The sequence below is a fragment of the Prunus mume genome, linkage group LG5 (genome assembly GCF_029339155.1).
Source record: "Prunus mume cultivar Tortuosa linkage group LG5, ASM2933915v1, whole genome shotgun sequence".
Lineage (NCBI taxonomy): Eukaryota > Viridiplantae > Streptophyta > Magnoliopsida > Rosales > Rosaceae > Prunus > Prunus mume.
The window spans coordinates 9,988,175-10,005,264 of NC_142702.1; the positions used below are offsets into that span (position 1 = coordinate 9,988,175).

The 17,090-nt window shown below is 37.3% G+C and overlaps 1 pseudogene; it reads right to left on the minus strand.

The window, feature by feature from the left end:
• The window catches only part of LOC103331092 (uncharacterized), a 110,415-nt pseudogene that overhangs the window by 15,904 nt on the left and 77,421 nt on the right, over positions 1–17,090 (minus strand).

Consider the following 17,090-nt stretch of genomic DNA (forward strand, 5'->3'; position numbering starts at 1 on the left):
ACCAGATTATGATGTTCCCCGAGTTTTGGACTCAATTCGATATCGATTTGTCCATGAAATTGGACAATTCAGGTTCGTACGAAGTTCGTTCTGAAATGGAGTGGTTGTTGTATTCCATAGTTTCAGCCATTGGATTTCTCTCTAAACCAACAAAATGAATACTCCCACGATATTATGATGTTCCCCAAGTGTTGGACTCAATCCGATATCGATTGGTCCATGAAATCGGACAATTCAAGTTCGTATGAAGTTCGTTATGAAACGGAGTGGTTGCACTCTATGAATAGAGAGATGTGCACTCATTCAAAGGGAGTCACTCCATTCCGCCTAAAATTTACTTCAGCCATCCTCTAACACTCCCATCCTTCCCCAAAACACTCCATTCGGCCCTAAATCACCAAAATAGCTCCAACAAGCCTTCCTTCTATTTCCCTACGAATTTCCTCTTTCCCTGTCATTACCACTCACCCAAACTCATCCCAAATCACCTCTTTAGTTGCCATACTCTAGATGTGAGGAAGCTCTTGGAGCAGCATTAGACGTGGAGAAGCACTTGGAGAAGCCTTGGACACCACAAGTAACTTCAAAAATGGGTTTTTCCACTCTTATTGCATCATTATGTTTTCTCATTTCTGTTTAAGTTTCATTTCCATTATGAGTAGCTAAATTCATAATTAGGACTTCGATGTAACCTAACATGAATATTCTGGGTTTATAAGTTGAAGTTTTGAGTTTCAAGTTTGAATCATTATTCATGTTCTTATTTATTATGCTTATCAGTTAATATGCTTGTTTGGATGATTGATCACCATTAGAACTTGTATATTAGCTATCTTGGTTTGAATCAAGAGTAGACACCATGCTTTGATTCGAATTGAACTATGAATAAGAAAAGTATGTATGGACATTCGATAACAGGGATTAGATACATGCTTGGTTGTTTAAATTGTTTTTCTATGCCTAATGGGTTCCTAATGCTTAATTTAGGTTACACAATAAATGATCAAGTTAGGGAATTAGAAACACAAGGTTAGGACCAGACACCATGGCCTAATCATACATTAGCTAGAATCAATCTTTGAATCCAAATTAGACTTGTCACTTGACTCCTTATAACCTAGAATTGAATTGTTATGGTGAATTGAATGCCCTAGTCTCCCAATCTGTTTTCTAGCCCACAAAAACACTCTTTGTTACATTTGCTCACTTTCCTTTTGTTTGAAATTTCGTTTTGCCACATTTGCTCACTTTCTATTTTAGACTACCTCCTACTTTCTTGAATTTGGTAATCTAACTACATAACTAATTGGCCTGTACAATTGCGAGTTAACATTTTAACAACACCATTGGATTTCACCCTAAACCAACCAAATGACTCCTCCCACGATATTATGATGTTCCCCAATTTTTGGACTCAATAAGATATCGATTGGTCCCTGAAATCGGACCACTCAGGTTCGTACGACGTTCGTTCTTAAATGGAGTAGTTGGTGTATTGCATAGTTTTAGCCATTGGATTTCACTCCAAATCAACCAAATGACTACTCCCACCATATTATGATGTTCCCCAAGCTTTGGACACAATCCGATATCGATTGGTCCATGAAATCGGACAATTCAAGTTCGTATGAAGTTTGTTCTGAAACGGAGTGGTTGGTGTATTGCATAGTTTTAGCAATTGGATTTCACTCCAAACCAACCAAATGACTCCTCCCACGATATTATGATGTTCCCCAAGTTTTCGACTCATTTCGATATCAATTGGTCCATGAAATCGGACAATCTAGTTTCGTACGAAATTCTTTATGAAATGGAGTGGTTCGTGTATTGCATAGTTTTAGCCATTGGATTTCACTCCAAACCAACCAAATGACTCCACCCACGATATTATGATGTTCCCCAAGTTTTGGACTAATCCGATATCGATAGGTCCATGAACTCGGACAAGTCAGGTTCGTACGAAGTTCGTTTTGAAATGGAGTGGGTGGTGTATTGCATAGTTCTAGGGGTTGGATTTCACTCCAAACCTATCAAATGACTTCCCCCACCATATTATTATGTTCCCCAAGTTTTGGACTCAATCCGATATCCATTGGTTCATGAAATCGGACAATTCAGGTTCGTACGAAGTTCGTTCTCAAATGGAGTGGTTGGTCAATTGCACAATTTTAGCCATTGGATTTCACTCTAAACCAACCAAATGAATCCTCCCAAGATATTATGATGTTCCCCAAGTTTTAGACTCAATCCGATATTGATTGGTCTATGAAATCGGACAATTCAGGTTCGTACGAAGTTCGTCCTGAAATGGAGTGGTGGGTGCATTGCATAGTTCTAGGGATTGGATTTCACTCCAAACCCGACATATGACTTCTCCCACCATATTATGGTGGTCCCCAAGTTTTGGACTCAATCCGATATCGATTGATCCATAAAATCGGACAATTGAAGTTCGTACGAAGTTCGTTATGAAATGGAGTGGTTGGTGTATTGCATAGTTTTAGCCATTGGATTTCACTCCAAATCAACCAAATGACTCCTCCAACCATATTATGATGTTCCCCGAGTTTTGGACTCAATCCGATATCGATTTGTCTATGAAATCGGACAATTCAGGTTAGTACGAAGTTCGTTCTGAAATGGAGTGGTTGTTGTATTCCATAGTTTTAGCCATTGGATTTCTCTCCAAACCAACAAAATGAATACTCCCACGATATTATGATGTTCCCCAAGTGTTGGACTCAATCCGATATCGACTGGTCAATGAAATCGGACAATTCAAGTTCGTATGAAGTTCGTTCTGAAACGGAGTGGTTGGTGTATTGCATAGTTTTAGCCATTGGATTTCACTCCAAACCAACCAAATGACTCCTCCCACGATTTTATGATATTCCCCAAGTTTTGGACTCATTCCGATATCGATTGGTCCAAGAAATCAGACAATTCAGGTTCGTGCGTAGTTCGTCCTGGAATAGAGTAATTTTGGGAATTCGATTTCACTCCAAACCAACCAAATGAGACCCCCCACGATATTATAAGGTTTCCCAAGTTTTGGACTCAATACGAATTCGATTGGTCCAAGAAATCGGACAATTTAGGTTCGTACAAAATTTGTCCTGAAATGCAGTGGTTGGTGTATTGCATAGTTTTAGCCGTTGGATTTCACTCCAAACCAACCAAATGACTCTCCCCACGATATTTTGATGTTACCCAAGTTTTGGACTCAATCCGATATCGATTGGTCCAGGAAATCGGACAATTCAGGTTCGTACGAAGTTCGTTCTGAAATGGAGTAGTTGGTGTATGGCATAGTTTTAGCCATTGGATTTCTTTCCAAACCAACCAAATGACTCGTCCCACGATATTATGATGTTCCCCAAGTGTTGGACTCAATCCAATTTCGATTGGTCAATGAAATCGGACAATTCAGTTTCGTACGAAGTTCGTTCTGAAATGGAGTGGTTGGTGTATTGCATTGTTTTAGCCATTGGATTTCACTCCAAACCAACCAAATGACTCCTCCCACCATATTATAATGTTCCACAAGTTTTGTACTTTATCCGATATGGATTGGTCCATGAAATCAGACAATTGAAGTTCGTACGAAGTTCATTCTGAAATGGAGTGCTTGGTGTATTGAAGCGTTCTAGTGATTGGATTTCACTCAAAACCCACCAATTGACTGCTCCCACCATATTATGATGTTCCCTAAGTTTTGGACTCAATCCGATATCGATTGGGCCTTAAAATATGACAATTCAGGTTCGTACGAAGTTCGTTCTGAAACGGAGTGGTTGGTGTATTCCATAGTTTTAGCTGTTGGATTTCTCTCCAAACCAACCAAATGAATCCTCCCACGATATTATGATATTCCCCAAGTTTTGGACTCATTCCAATATCGATTGGTCTATGAAATCGGACAATTCAGGTTTGTACGAAGTTCTTTCTGAAATGGAGTGGGTGGTGTATTGCACAGTTCTAGAGATTGGATTTCTCTCCAAACCCACCAAATGACTCTTCCCACCATATTATGATGTTCCCCAAGTTTTGGACTCAATCCAATATCGATTGGTCGATGAAATCGGACAGTTCAAGTTCGTACGAAGTTCGTTCTGAAATGGAGTTGGTGGTGTATTGCACAGTTCTAGAGATTGAATTTCACTCCAAACCCACCAAATGACTCCTCCCACCATATTATGTTATTCCCCAGGTTTTGGACTCAATCTGATATCGATTGGTCCATGAAATCGGACATTTTAGGTTCGTACGAAGTTCTTTCTGAAATGGAGTGGTTGGTGTATTGCATAGTTTTAGCCATTGCATTTCACTTCAAAACAACCAAATGACTCCTCCCACGATATTATAACGTTCCCAAGTTTTGGCATCTATCACATGAAGCACAAAAAATATAAGCACCCTTAAAAATGGTAGGCCAAAAGAAACCTGATTGTAGCACTTTGCTGGAAGTCTTCTTTGCTCCAAAATGGCCTCTGCATGCGTGGGAATTACTTGGTCTGGGCATTGCTTGAATAGATATGGATCATCCCAAAAGTAGTATCTTGCTTGCTTCCTAAGCTTGTCACGTTGGAACGTAGATAACTCTTAGGGAGTTCATTAGTGCACAAATAGTTAACAAATCAATCAAATCAATCTTTAGCTTTATCTACCTCGATTCCTTTACTAGACATGACATGACCAAGAACTATGCCTTGGTTAACCATAAAATGACATTTTTCCCAATTAAGCACAAGGTTAGTCTGTTCACATCTAGCTAACACCTTGGATAAGTTATGCAAGCATTGATCAAAAGAATCACCAAAGACAGAGAAGTCATCCATGAATACCTCAATGAACCTTTCTACCATGTCGGAGAAAATGCTCATCATGCATCTTTGAAAAGTGGCTGGGGCGTTACAGAGACCAAAAGGCATCCTCCTATAAGCGAAAGTGCCAAAGGGACATGTGAAGGTCGTCTTCTCTTGATCCTCTGGGGCTATGGCGATTTGGTTGTAGCCTGAATATCCATCAAGGAAGCAATAGTGGCTATGGCCAGCCAATCTCTCAAGCATCTGATCAATGAATGGAAGAGGGAAGTGATCTTTGCTTGTTGCTGTGTTGAGCTTCCTATAATCAATGCAAACTCTCCAGCCCATGGTCACCCGTGTAGGTACAAGCTCGTTTGCTTCATTCTTCACCACTGTGATACCTGACTTCTTGGGGACAACTTGCACTGGGCTCACCCATTTGCTATCAGATGTAGGGTAAATAATACCAACATCTAAAAGCTTCATTACCTCTTTCCTTACCACCTCCTTCATGTTTGGATTGAGACGTCTTTGGGCATCCCTCTTAGGCATTGCGTTGTCTTCCAATAATATCTTGTGCATGCATAGTGTTGGACTTATGCCTTTGATATCTGCAATGCTCCACCCAATTGCAGTTTTGTGCTCTTTTAGAACTCTCAAAAGCTTCTTCTCATCATTTGGTTCGAGGTGTGAGGCAATGATGACAGGTAGAGTCTCATTTTCACCTAGCTAAGCATATTTAAGGTGTTTTGGCAATTGCTTTAATTCCAACTCTGGTGCCTGCACAATAGAAGGTAAAACCTTATTAGTAGGCGGGGGTATTGATTCAAATTGGTTTGCATACCTCTTTCCAACTTCTATGTAGCTATCCATGCTGCAAACAAGCTCAAAAAGTAAAGGAGAGATCACAGCCTCTAAGCTGTCCACTTCTTCTTTCCTTATGCTTTGTGTGATGCATGCTTCAATGGGCTCCAAATAACTCATTGGCAGTGCTTCTTTCACCATAGTATCAATTGCATCAAGCTGGAAAACTTCATGCTTATCACTTGGAAACTTGGAGGCTTCAAACACTTTGAATGCTATTGTCTCATCAAACACGTTCATGGTCAATGTACCCTTCTTCACATCAATAATAGCACCAGCAGTTGCCATGAATGGCGAACCTAGAATGAGTGGTAGCTGATTGTCATGAGTTGGTGCTTCTTCCATTTCCAACACCAAGAAATCTGCTGGCAAAATTAGCTCTTCCACATTCACCAAAACATCTTCTAGAATGCCCTTAGGGTACCTAATAGTTCTATCTGCCAATTGAATGCTCACAGATGTGGCTTGCAACTCACCAAGGTTAAGTTTCTCATAAACATGATATGGCATAAGGTTTATAGAAGCACCAAGATCAAGCAAAGCTTTTTCAAACTCAAAATCACCAACTACGCAAGGTATAGAAAACGAACCTGGATCCTTTAGCTTTGGAGGTAGCTTTCTTTGTAACACTGCACTTACCTCTTCACTCAATGCAACTTGTTCATGCTCTTTGAATCTCCTCTTGTTAGTGCATAGATCCTTCAAAAAATTTGCATACTTTGGAATCTGAGCAATGGCATTGAGTAATGGGATGTTGATTTGCACCTTCTTGAATGTTTCCATTATCTCATCCAAGCCTTGATCTTTCTTTGACTTTGATAACCTGCTGGGAAAGGGTGCAATAGGCCTAAAAGCATTAGTTGAAATTGGAACTTGATTAACATTAGATGATACCTTAGGGTTTGTGCTCTTTCTAGAAGGATTGAGGGACTATTTGTTGGAAGCTGTGGGCTGCCCATGTGGTGGTTGAATGATCTCCACGTTTTCTCCATCTTCTTGCTCTTCGTTGACATCTCCAACCTTGTTATCAACTTGTTTACCACTTCTCAAGATGTGTACTGCTTTAGCATGCTCTTAATGTCATGGATTCACCTCTGTTTGGCTTGGAAATGTTCTGGATGCCCTATTGCTCATGAAGGATGCAATCTGCCCAACTTGCACTTCTAGTTTGTTCACTGCATTTTGAAGATTCTGATTGGTTTGCATCTGTTGCCCCATGAACTTCTTGAACATGTCTTGCAATTCTCCCATTTGATCACCCCTTTGCTCTTGCACTTGTTGGGGAGCTTGTTCGAATTGCCTTTGATGTATTTGAAATCTTGGGGGAGGTCCTTGAGATTGTTGCACATTTGAGTTATTGCTCCACTTGAAATTAGGATGATTTCTCCACCCCGGATTGTACATGTTTGAGTAAGGATCATTATTAGGATTCCTTGCTTGAAGGGCATTTGCTTGTTCTAGCATGTGCTCTGCAAAAGATTGATCTTGAACTTCTACTTTGTTTCCTAGAGGGCCAGTCACTGCCTGTTGAAGCAAAGAACACATAACATCAAGTTTTGCAGCAATCTCATTATTAGTACTTACCTCAGAGACCACAGCTTTCATAGGAGCTCCTCTTCCTTTATTGTGGCTCCATTGTTGAGAGTTAGCACTCAAGGATTCAAAGAGAGTAAAAGCCTCATCTGCTGTTTTGTTCATCAGTCCTTCTCCACTATCATCCTTTCGGAATCAAGCAAACCTTCATAGAAAGATTGCATTCACTACTACAAAAAAGGAAAAACACGACGGTAAATCACCGTCGTGTATTATGTTTTCAAATGGTCGTGGAATCCACCGACATCTTTTCCATAACCAAACCACGACGGTGAATAACCGTCGTCGTTAAAACAAAAAACGTCATCAAAAATAAAAACCGACGTCTTTGTGCTGCAAAAAGACATAAAAAAGGGTCGAGAATGAGAATAGACGACCAACTCCAACAAAAAAACGTCGTTAAAAAGGAAACAGATGACATATATTAACAGAACATGGCCGCAAGATAAACATACAACGACGAGAACTTAAACTTGACGCCGTTAAACAAATATTTAACGACAAATATAAATACGACGTCTTTACAATAATAATAGACGACGTTATTGACACCTACTACGTCACAACATTTCCCACAACCGTCGTAAAATAAATTTTCCACTTCGATTTTTCTATGAATTATGACGTGGAAATAGATCTCAGGGTCATTACTTACGACGCATGTATTTACAGAGACGACGTTGAATTGATAAATAACGTCGGTTTCAAATAAATGAGAGCCGTATTACAGAATTTATACGTCATATTTTGAAAATAAACGACGTGGAAAAAATGATGGGGTCATTAATTACGACACAGTAATTTATAAGGACGACGTTGTCGTCTATATACAACGTCGGTACCATGAAAAAGACCGTCGTGTTTAATAATTTATACGTCTTCATTTAAAAAATTGACGTCGTCTAATGCATATATCTTAACGTCGACAAGTTTAATGGACTTCAAATACCGTCGTAAAATAAATTTTCCACTTCGATTTTTCTACGAATTATGACGTGGAAATAGATGTCAGGTTCATTAATTACGACGTATGTATTTACTGAGACGACGTTGAAATGAATAAACAACGTCCGGTTCCAAATAAATGAGAGCCGTATTACATAGAATTTATGCGTCATATTTTGAAAATAAACGACGTGGAAAAAATGATGGGGTCATTAATTACGACACAGTAATTTATGAGGACGACGTTGTCGTTTATATACAACGTCGGTACCATGAAAAAGACCGTCGTGGTTAATAATTTATACGTCTTTATTAAAAAATTAACGTCGTCTAATTCATAAATCTTAACGTCGACAAATTTAATGGATTTCAAATACCGTCGTGAATTCATCCTTTTCCACTTCGTTTATGAAAAAACATGCGACGTGGTAAATTCATGACGACGTCGTCTTTTGTAACGCTCAGTTAAAGTTCTCGTCTTTTAGACGTCGGTGTTATGGGATTGGAGACGTGTTATGTTGAATTACATGGCGGTTCTTTATCAAAACCGTCGTGTTTGTAATCTGGAACCAGTAATTTTTGTACTGATTGTTTTGTGGCCAAAACCTGTATAATGAAAGTGAAGAAATCACATTACAATATATTACAAAATTAATGTCATACACTGCCAATTACATAAAGCATCATTCAACCCATATATCTTCACACCCATCTCGAATATTTTGACTCCCTAACTCAACCACCACTTCATCAAATGTGTCAACATTTGGCATCCCCCTAGTAAATGGCTCACACTCAATTCTCACATCACCTAAGACATCATCACCAATAACATCATTATATTCTCTATTAGGCATTGATAACACTACCGACCAACCACGATGCATCGGGTCGTCAACAAAAAATACTTGTTTGACTTGAGAAGCCAAAACAAATTGGTCATTCCTATGTCCAATTTTACCCAAATCTACAAGGGTAAATCCAAGTTCGTCCACTACAAGACCAGAAGTATTATCAATCCAATCACACCTAAAGACTGGGATTGTAAACTTTTGGTAGTCAAGGTCCCAAATTTCTTGAATGACACCATAGAAACCCATATTTGAGATAATTGGGTTTTTATCCTTGGCACTAGCAACTTGCATAGTATGTGCAAGTAAATAAACTCCACTATTTTGAGTTGTCCGCACATCATCTTGTGCCTTGATGTTGAATTTAATACCTTTAATGAGATAGCTCCTATATAATGGCACTGCCATGTTTGGACCAGCTGCTAGCCACCTTAAATTTTCTGATACGCCATGATTGTCTTCCTCATTAAGTTCACTTTGAACCTGCAAATTAATCATAACTTAATTCAATCTCACACAGGAAGAAGAAAATTAAAAGTCCAATATGTTATTCAATAACATATACCTTGAAGCGTAGCCATTGAATGAAAGTGCTATTGTGCTTATCCTGCAGCCACTTTGTTCTCTTTCTAAATTTTGGATAAGCGGTCTGGATGTGGATCATATGTTGCCTACATGACACACAAAATTCAAGTATTACGATCTCAAACATATAAGATAAACATAAGAAATAATTTAAAATGGAAACTTAAAGAATAAAACTCATACGTACTCGATATAAGGTAGGACTTCCTCCAGTATTCTCCAAGACATATAGATGTGCTTGGTTCAACAGGTCCCGATCAACTACGCTCACTGTGCAACCTGATAATGGCTTTGAAACTCCCATCTTTTGGCTTGAAGGCACTCCAACTGTACTAACATCGATAAATGCTCGGTACAAAACTCTCACTTCTTGACTATATACCGCTCAGCAATGCAACCTTGGACGAGTACGATTCTGAACATACCCCTTTAGCACTTTCATATATCTTTCAAACGGATACATCCATCTAAAATATACTGGCCCACACAGACGAACTTCTCTGACAAGATGTACTACTAGATGAACCATGATATCAAAGAATGAAGGGAAAGTACTTCTCAAGCAAACACAAAGTAACTACTACATCTTCTTCCAACTTATCTAGCTTGGAAACATCAACAGTCTTTGCACATATAGCATTGAAGAAGAAGCACAAACGAGTTATTGCATACCTTGCAGGCTTCTCCAAAACGAGCAATTGCCACAGGGAGCAATTGTTGCATTAAGGTATGACAATCATGTGATTTAAGGCCAAGAAGTCTTGAATCTTGTAAAGATACAAGATTTTTATATTTGAAGAATAACCTTCAGGACCTTCATACCATAGAAAGAATTGCAAACCTCTCTCTTCTCTCGCTCTTGATAAATTCCAAGGCCCGGGAGGCAAACGAGTACGTCTTTCTCCATACTCGGGTTGCAAATCGGTTTTGACCCCATGTTCAATAAATCTAATCGAGCAGCAATCCCATCTTTATTTTTTCCAGGATCTCCAAAGCAATGTACCAATGATACTATCGCAAACGCGTTCTTCTCAATGTGCATAACATCTAGGACATGCCTCACAGGAAGGTATTTCCAATACTCGAGATCAAAGAATATTGATTTCTTCTTCCAACAAACTCTGTCACCATCTTCAACCATATGCAGCACTTCTTCTCCGGTTAATGGCTCAGGAGGCGTGCCATATTCAGGTTTCCCATTAAAAGCTGCACGTTGCCTCCTATATGGATGATTGATCGGTAACCATTTTCTATGCCCAATGTAACAAATTTTGTGGCCATTTTTCAACCTGTGACTAGGTGTATCATCGCCGCATATTGGACAAGCTTTATATCCTTTAACAACACAACCAGATAAGTTTCCATAGGCGGGGAAATCATTAATTGTCCACATTAATGCAGCTCTGAGTGTAAAGTATTCTCCATTATGTGCATCATACACTCCTCCAATCCCATCCCACAAAGATTTTAAATCATCAATCAAAGGCTCCAAGTAGACGTCTATATCATTTCCGGGCTGTTTAGGACCGGAAATCAATAAGGTCAACATCATGAACTTTCGTTTCATGCACAGCCATGGAGGGAGATTATATGTAACTAAGATAACTGGCCAGCAACTATATCTGCTACTTAGAGAACTGTGGGGATTGAATCCATCGATGAAAGAGCCAATCTCAAGTTTCTCGGCTCATTACCAAACTCGGGCCATTTATCATCAAGAAGTTTCCAAGACGGGAATCCGCTGGATGAGACATATAACCGTCAATTGATTTTCTAGCAGCATGCCAAGTCAAACTCTTAGCGGTCTCATGTGATCGAAACATCCTTTTAAACCTTGGAATTGGAGGAAAATACCACACCACCTTCGCTGGCACACCCTCTTTCAAGATTGAATCTTTGCCTTCCTTCCACCTTGAGATACCACAATTAGGACAATGAGTTAAATCCTCATACTCCTTCCTATACAAGATGCAATCATTGGGGCATGCGTGCATTTTCTCATAACTCAGCCCCAATGCACACAAAGTCTTTTTTGCCTCATACATAGAGGCCGGTATTGTATTTCCGTCTGGAAGCAAATCGCCTTGAAGTATCAATAATTCTGTAAAACAGACATCACTCATCCCATATTTTGCCTTCATAATTATACAACTTCACTAATGCCGATAACTTCGTGTACTTTCTACAACCAGGGTACAATGGTTGATCTCCATCCCCAATCACATTGGCAAACTCATAAGGATCAGATCCAAAATCACCAAAATCATTATCATCCATCTCTATTTCTTCGGACACAAAACTGTACCTACTATGGTCATCATCTTCTTCAACATTTCTACTAGCATTAGTAGCTGCTTCCCAAGGTTCTCCGTGAAATGTCCAATTCTTATAGCTTTGGTCAACTCCATTAAAGTATAAGTGATCCCTTATAATTCCAACCCCAAACAATTTCAAATTAACACATTTAACACATGGACAACGGATATGTGTGGTAGTTAGAAGATTTTCTACAGAAAAGTTCAAAAATGCTTCCACCCTAACTCATATGCCTTCGATCTTCTATCCGAGTGCATCCATGACTTATCCATCTCCGACACTATACCCTATTATATATAATAAAGTGAAAAGACAAGCAATGACCATCACTATAGCAGATTACATAAAGTCTAATAGCAAGTAATATACAACAGAGACGACGGTTTTTAAACAAAAGCAGGCGTATTTGACATATATAGACGACGGATTTTACGTCGTCTAATTATAACCACGACGGTAGTTAAATAACACCGTCGTGTATAAATAAAACGACGGTTTAAAGTAAAAACCGTCGTCGTATGCCTAAAAACGCGTCGATATCCAGTTTATTTTCAAGATCCCAAAACCCTATTAAGAACACAACATATACATAAAACCAAGCATGAAACCAACATATACTAAGCATGAAAACAATAAATCCATTCCCAATTCAACATGACAGAGAGTGATTAAAAGATCCGACAAAATGAAATCCATTCCATATTCAACATAACAGAGAGTGATCAAGAAAACATTAAACAGAAAATCCATGAACCCATACCTCCAACAACATTATTAACAGATCGCAAAACATATACCTAAAACCCTTTAACAAAACACCGTAATATATCATTCAATGAATTTACAAGGGGAAGAGAGGGTTTGTACTTACAGGTTGGCAGAGCTCACAGATTATGACCAAATTGGATTTGACACAGCCTGGCCCAACTTTGAATTAGAGATGAAGTGAGAGAGCGAAATGTTATGTTGCGCGAAATCAGAAAATTTTAGGGTTCAGGGTTAGAAGTATAAAAATAAGAGCCAAATCTGAAAATTTTAGGTCCCGCGAATATTTTAAGAAAGCGCGCTTTTTAAAACATCGACCGAAAATACAAGCGTCGTTAAAATTGAACATTAAAGATGACGCTTATTACATTAAGGACGTCGTGGTAAAACTATGTACCACGCAAAATCAAAAAAGGCGTTAAAACTATGAAAAACCACGGCGGGGTTAAGTAACTAACGACGTTGTAAACAATAATAAACGACTAACAGGTAAACAAAACGTCGTTTAAAAAAGAAACCACGTCGTATTTTTCACCATACGACGTAAACTCAATATTACACGACTCAATCACCGTCGTTAAAAGTAATACCCTAAACTTTAAAACCATAAATTATATATTTGTAAAATTTAATTTTATAAAATTGTTTATGGTTTTACATCCTAATAAATAACAAGCATAAACCCTAAACCCCAAAAATTATACTTTATCCATAAACCCTAATAAATAACAACCCTAAACCCCAAACCCTAAACCTAAACCCTAAACCATCAAACTATATAAGTGATGCTATGACTCATAAAAACAATTTTATTTTGGTTGGTCATTTTAAACTTTCATTACACAAACTGCATTTTTTTGGGGTTTAGGGGGAAGAAAATATATCAATGACTTCATAGGAGTTGAAGTTGAATTTTTTGAATTTATTTTAAATTTATTTTTAAAATTTTGAATTAAAAATAATAAAATATTCTTATATCAACAACAAACCACGGCGGGGTTAAGTAACTAACGACGTTGTAAACAATAATAAACGACTAACAGGTAAACAAAACGTCGTTTAAAAAAGAAACCACGTCGGATTTTTCACCATACGACGTAAACTCAATATTCCACGACTCAATCACCGTCGTTAAAAGTAATACCCTAAACTTTAAAACCATAAATTATATATTTGTAAAATTTAATTTTATAAAATTGTTTATGGTTTTACATCCTAATAAATAACAAGCATAAACCCTAAACCCCAAAAATTATACTTTATCCATAAACCCTAATAAATAACAACCCTAAACCCCAAACCCTAAAACCTAAACCCTAAACCATCAAACTATATAAGTGATGCTATGACTCATAAAAACAATTTTATTTTGGTTGGTCATTTTAAACTTTCATTACACAAACTGCATTTTTTTGGGGTTTAGGGGGAAAAAATATATCAATGACTTCATAGGAGTTGAAGTTGAATTTTTTGAATTTATTTTAAATTTATTTTTAAAATTTTGAATTAAAAATAATAAAATATTCTTATATCAACAACAAACCACGGCGGGGTTAAGTAACTAACGACGTTGTAAACAATAATAAACGACTAACAGGTAAACAAAACGTCGTTTAAAAAAGAAACCACGTCGGATTTTTCACCATACGACGTAAACTCAATATTCCACGACTCAATCACCGTCGTTAAAAGTAATACCCTAAACTTTAAAACCATAAATTATATATTTGTAAAATTTAATTTTATAAAATTGTTTATGGTTTTACATCCTAATAAATAACAAGCATAAACCCTAAACCCCAAAAATTATACTTTATCCATAAACCCTAATAAATAACAACCCTAAACCCCAAACCCTAAAACCTAAACCCTAAACCATCAAACTATATAAGTGATGCTATGACTCATAAAAACAATTTTATTTTGGTTGGTCATTTTAAACTTTCATTACACAAACTGCATTTTTTTGGGGTTTAGGGGGAAGAAAATATATCAATGACTTCATAGGAGTTGAAGTTGAATTTTTTGAATTTATTTTAAATTTATTTTTAAAATTTTGAATTAAAAATAATAAAATATTCTTATATCAACAACAAACCACGGCGGGGTTAAGTAACTAACGACGTTGTAAACAATAATAAACGACTAACAGGTAAACAAAACGTCGTTTAAAAAAGAAACCACGTCGTATTTTTCATCATACGACGTAAACTCAATATTCCACGACTCAATCACCGTCGTTAAAAGTAATACCCTAAACTTTAAAACCATAAATTATATATGTGTAAAATATGAAAACCTCAGCAAATTGTTTTTTCTTTTATAATATGAAAACCTCAGCAAATTGTTTTTTCTTTTATAATATGAAAACCTCTGCAAATTTTGAGGGAAAAAAAGGATGTATATTATAGACAAAATTTGTACATTATATATATTATAGACAAAATTAGTACATATAAAAATATCAAGTGTTCCAAAAATCCTCTAATCCATATGAAGGCAAACAAACTCTGCCCATTCTTTCCTGACTTCATCAATGGCTGCTTGGGGGTATGGCGCTTGATCTTTTCCCTTGGCAAACTGCAATCCATAAACAACGATTATTAAGCTTTACAAAATAAAAAGAAATTCAGTCACAGACGACATTTTTTTTATAACCGACGTAGTCTATTGATTCAACGACGGTAATTTTAAATGACCGTCGTTGATAATACAAAAACCAAATAAAATGTTTCTGAAAATTTTTTTCTTACCTTCTTCTCAAACTCCAAGGAAGGATCCATGATGATGTCCCTCATGAAGCGCATGACATAATACCCGCATTCGACACTGCTTTGGGTTGCTTTGGTGTGCCTGGCGAGTTTTCCAAATTGGTGCTTTACGGCCTGGTCTGCCTATGTAGGGAATTATAAATTTTTAAAGCACTGTTCACGATGTTTTTGCCCTCCTCATCCACCACACGATTTCCAGGCAGGAGGATCCAGAAAATAGACGGTTTCCCTCTTTGCCCTCACAATCAGCAAAGACCCAATGACGGCTGCACAAAAATAAAATAAAAAACGACGGTTATTTATAAAAACCGACGTATTATATAGTTTCACACAACGTAAGAACTTAATCATCGACGTGATTATAAATTTATCACGACGAGAATTAACTACCGACGTGGTTAGTTGTTTCAAACGATGGTATAAATAAATAACCGACGTGGTTAGATGTTTCAAACGACACAGAATTAGTTAAACAGTTTTATAAGTGAAAATCATACAAACAAAATCCATTTAAGGAGACTAACCCTGGATTGTAAGGCATCATGAAAATCTGTTCACCATCTGTTTTACGAAGTCATTGGCTACAATTCGTGATCATCGAGTTAGTGACCTAGCGTTGGCACTAACTTGAGCAGGGTCGATAAAGCCAACCATGCTGCACATATTTGCTTCTCTCAAAAGATCATATAAGCACCTAAATATATAAAACAAACGACGGTTATTTATACACAAACGACGTATTATATAATTTCACACGACGAACTGAAATAGAAATAGACGTGATAACTAATTTATCACGACGGTAAAAAAACGGCGTGGTTAGTGATTTAAAACGCACGCAATAATTAAACAACCGACGTCTTATGATATAATGTTTGATATTTGATTAGGACAAACCTCATATATACTGCAACCACAGTAGCCCCAATTTCTTCCATGCCTGCAAATTGTGTAATATCTTCATGCAAGACGAAGGTACTTCGATCTGCACCAAACACCTCCTTCTCAATGTTGAAAGTCATGATCTTCCCCTGTGGCTTTAGTGTAGTTTCCACATAACCACAAAGGGATTGTAAGGAAGATGGCACCTCCACATTTGAATAATCGAGTACTTCATCACCCTGTTTAAAGAAATAAAGCAAAATAAATTGTTGTGGTAATTCATTAAAAACGACGGCTTAAATTAAACAACGTCGTCTGATTATAATTTAAACGACGGTAATTAAATACCGTCGTTTTAGATTATTTATTACGTCGTAGAAAATAAATTCCGACGTCTAATGTTAAAACAAACGACGGTTTAAAGTAAAATATTGACGTCTGAAATGTGAAAAACAAATTAAAAAGGCAAAGTTATGAGAATATACCTCCTCGTCATGCTTTTCTTCATCTTGTTTTTCTTCTTTCTTCTCTTCAACATTTGTGTCTTCCTCTTTGCCTTCATCTTTATTCTCTTTTTCTTCTTCCTTCTTCCCTTCATCAATTGTTTCTCCCATCTTCTGTTCATCTTTATTTTCTTCTCTCTTCTCTTCATCTTGATTATCTAAAGCCCCAGATTTCTGTTTTAAATAATAAAGAAATATATATATAAGACA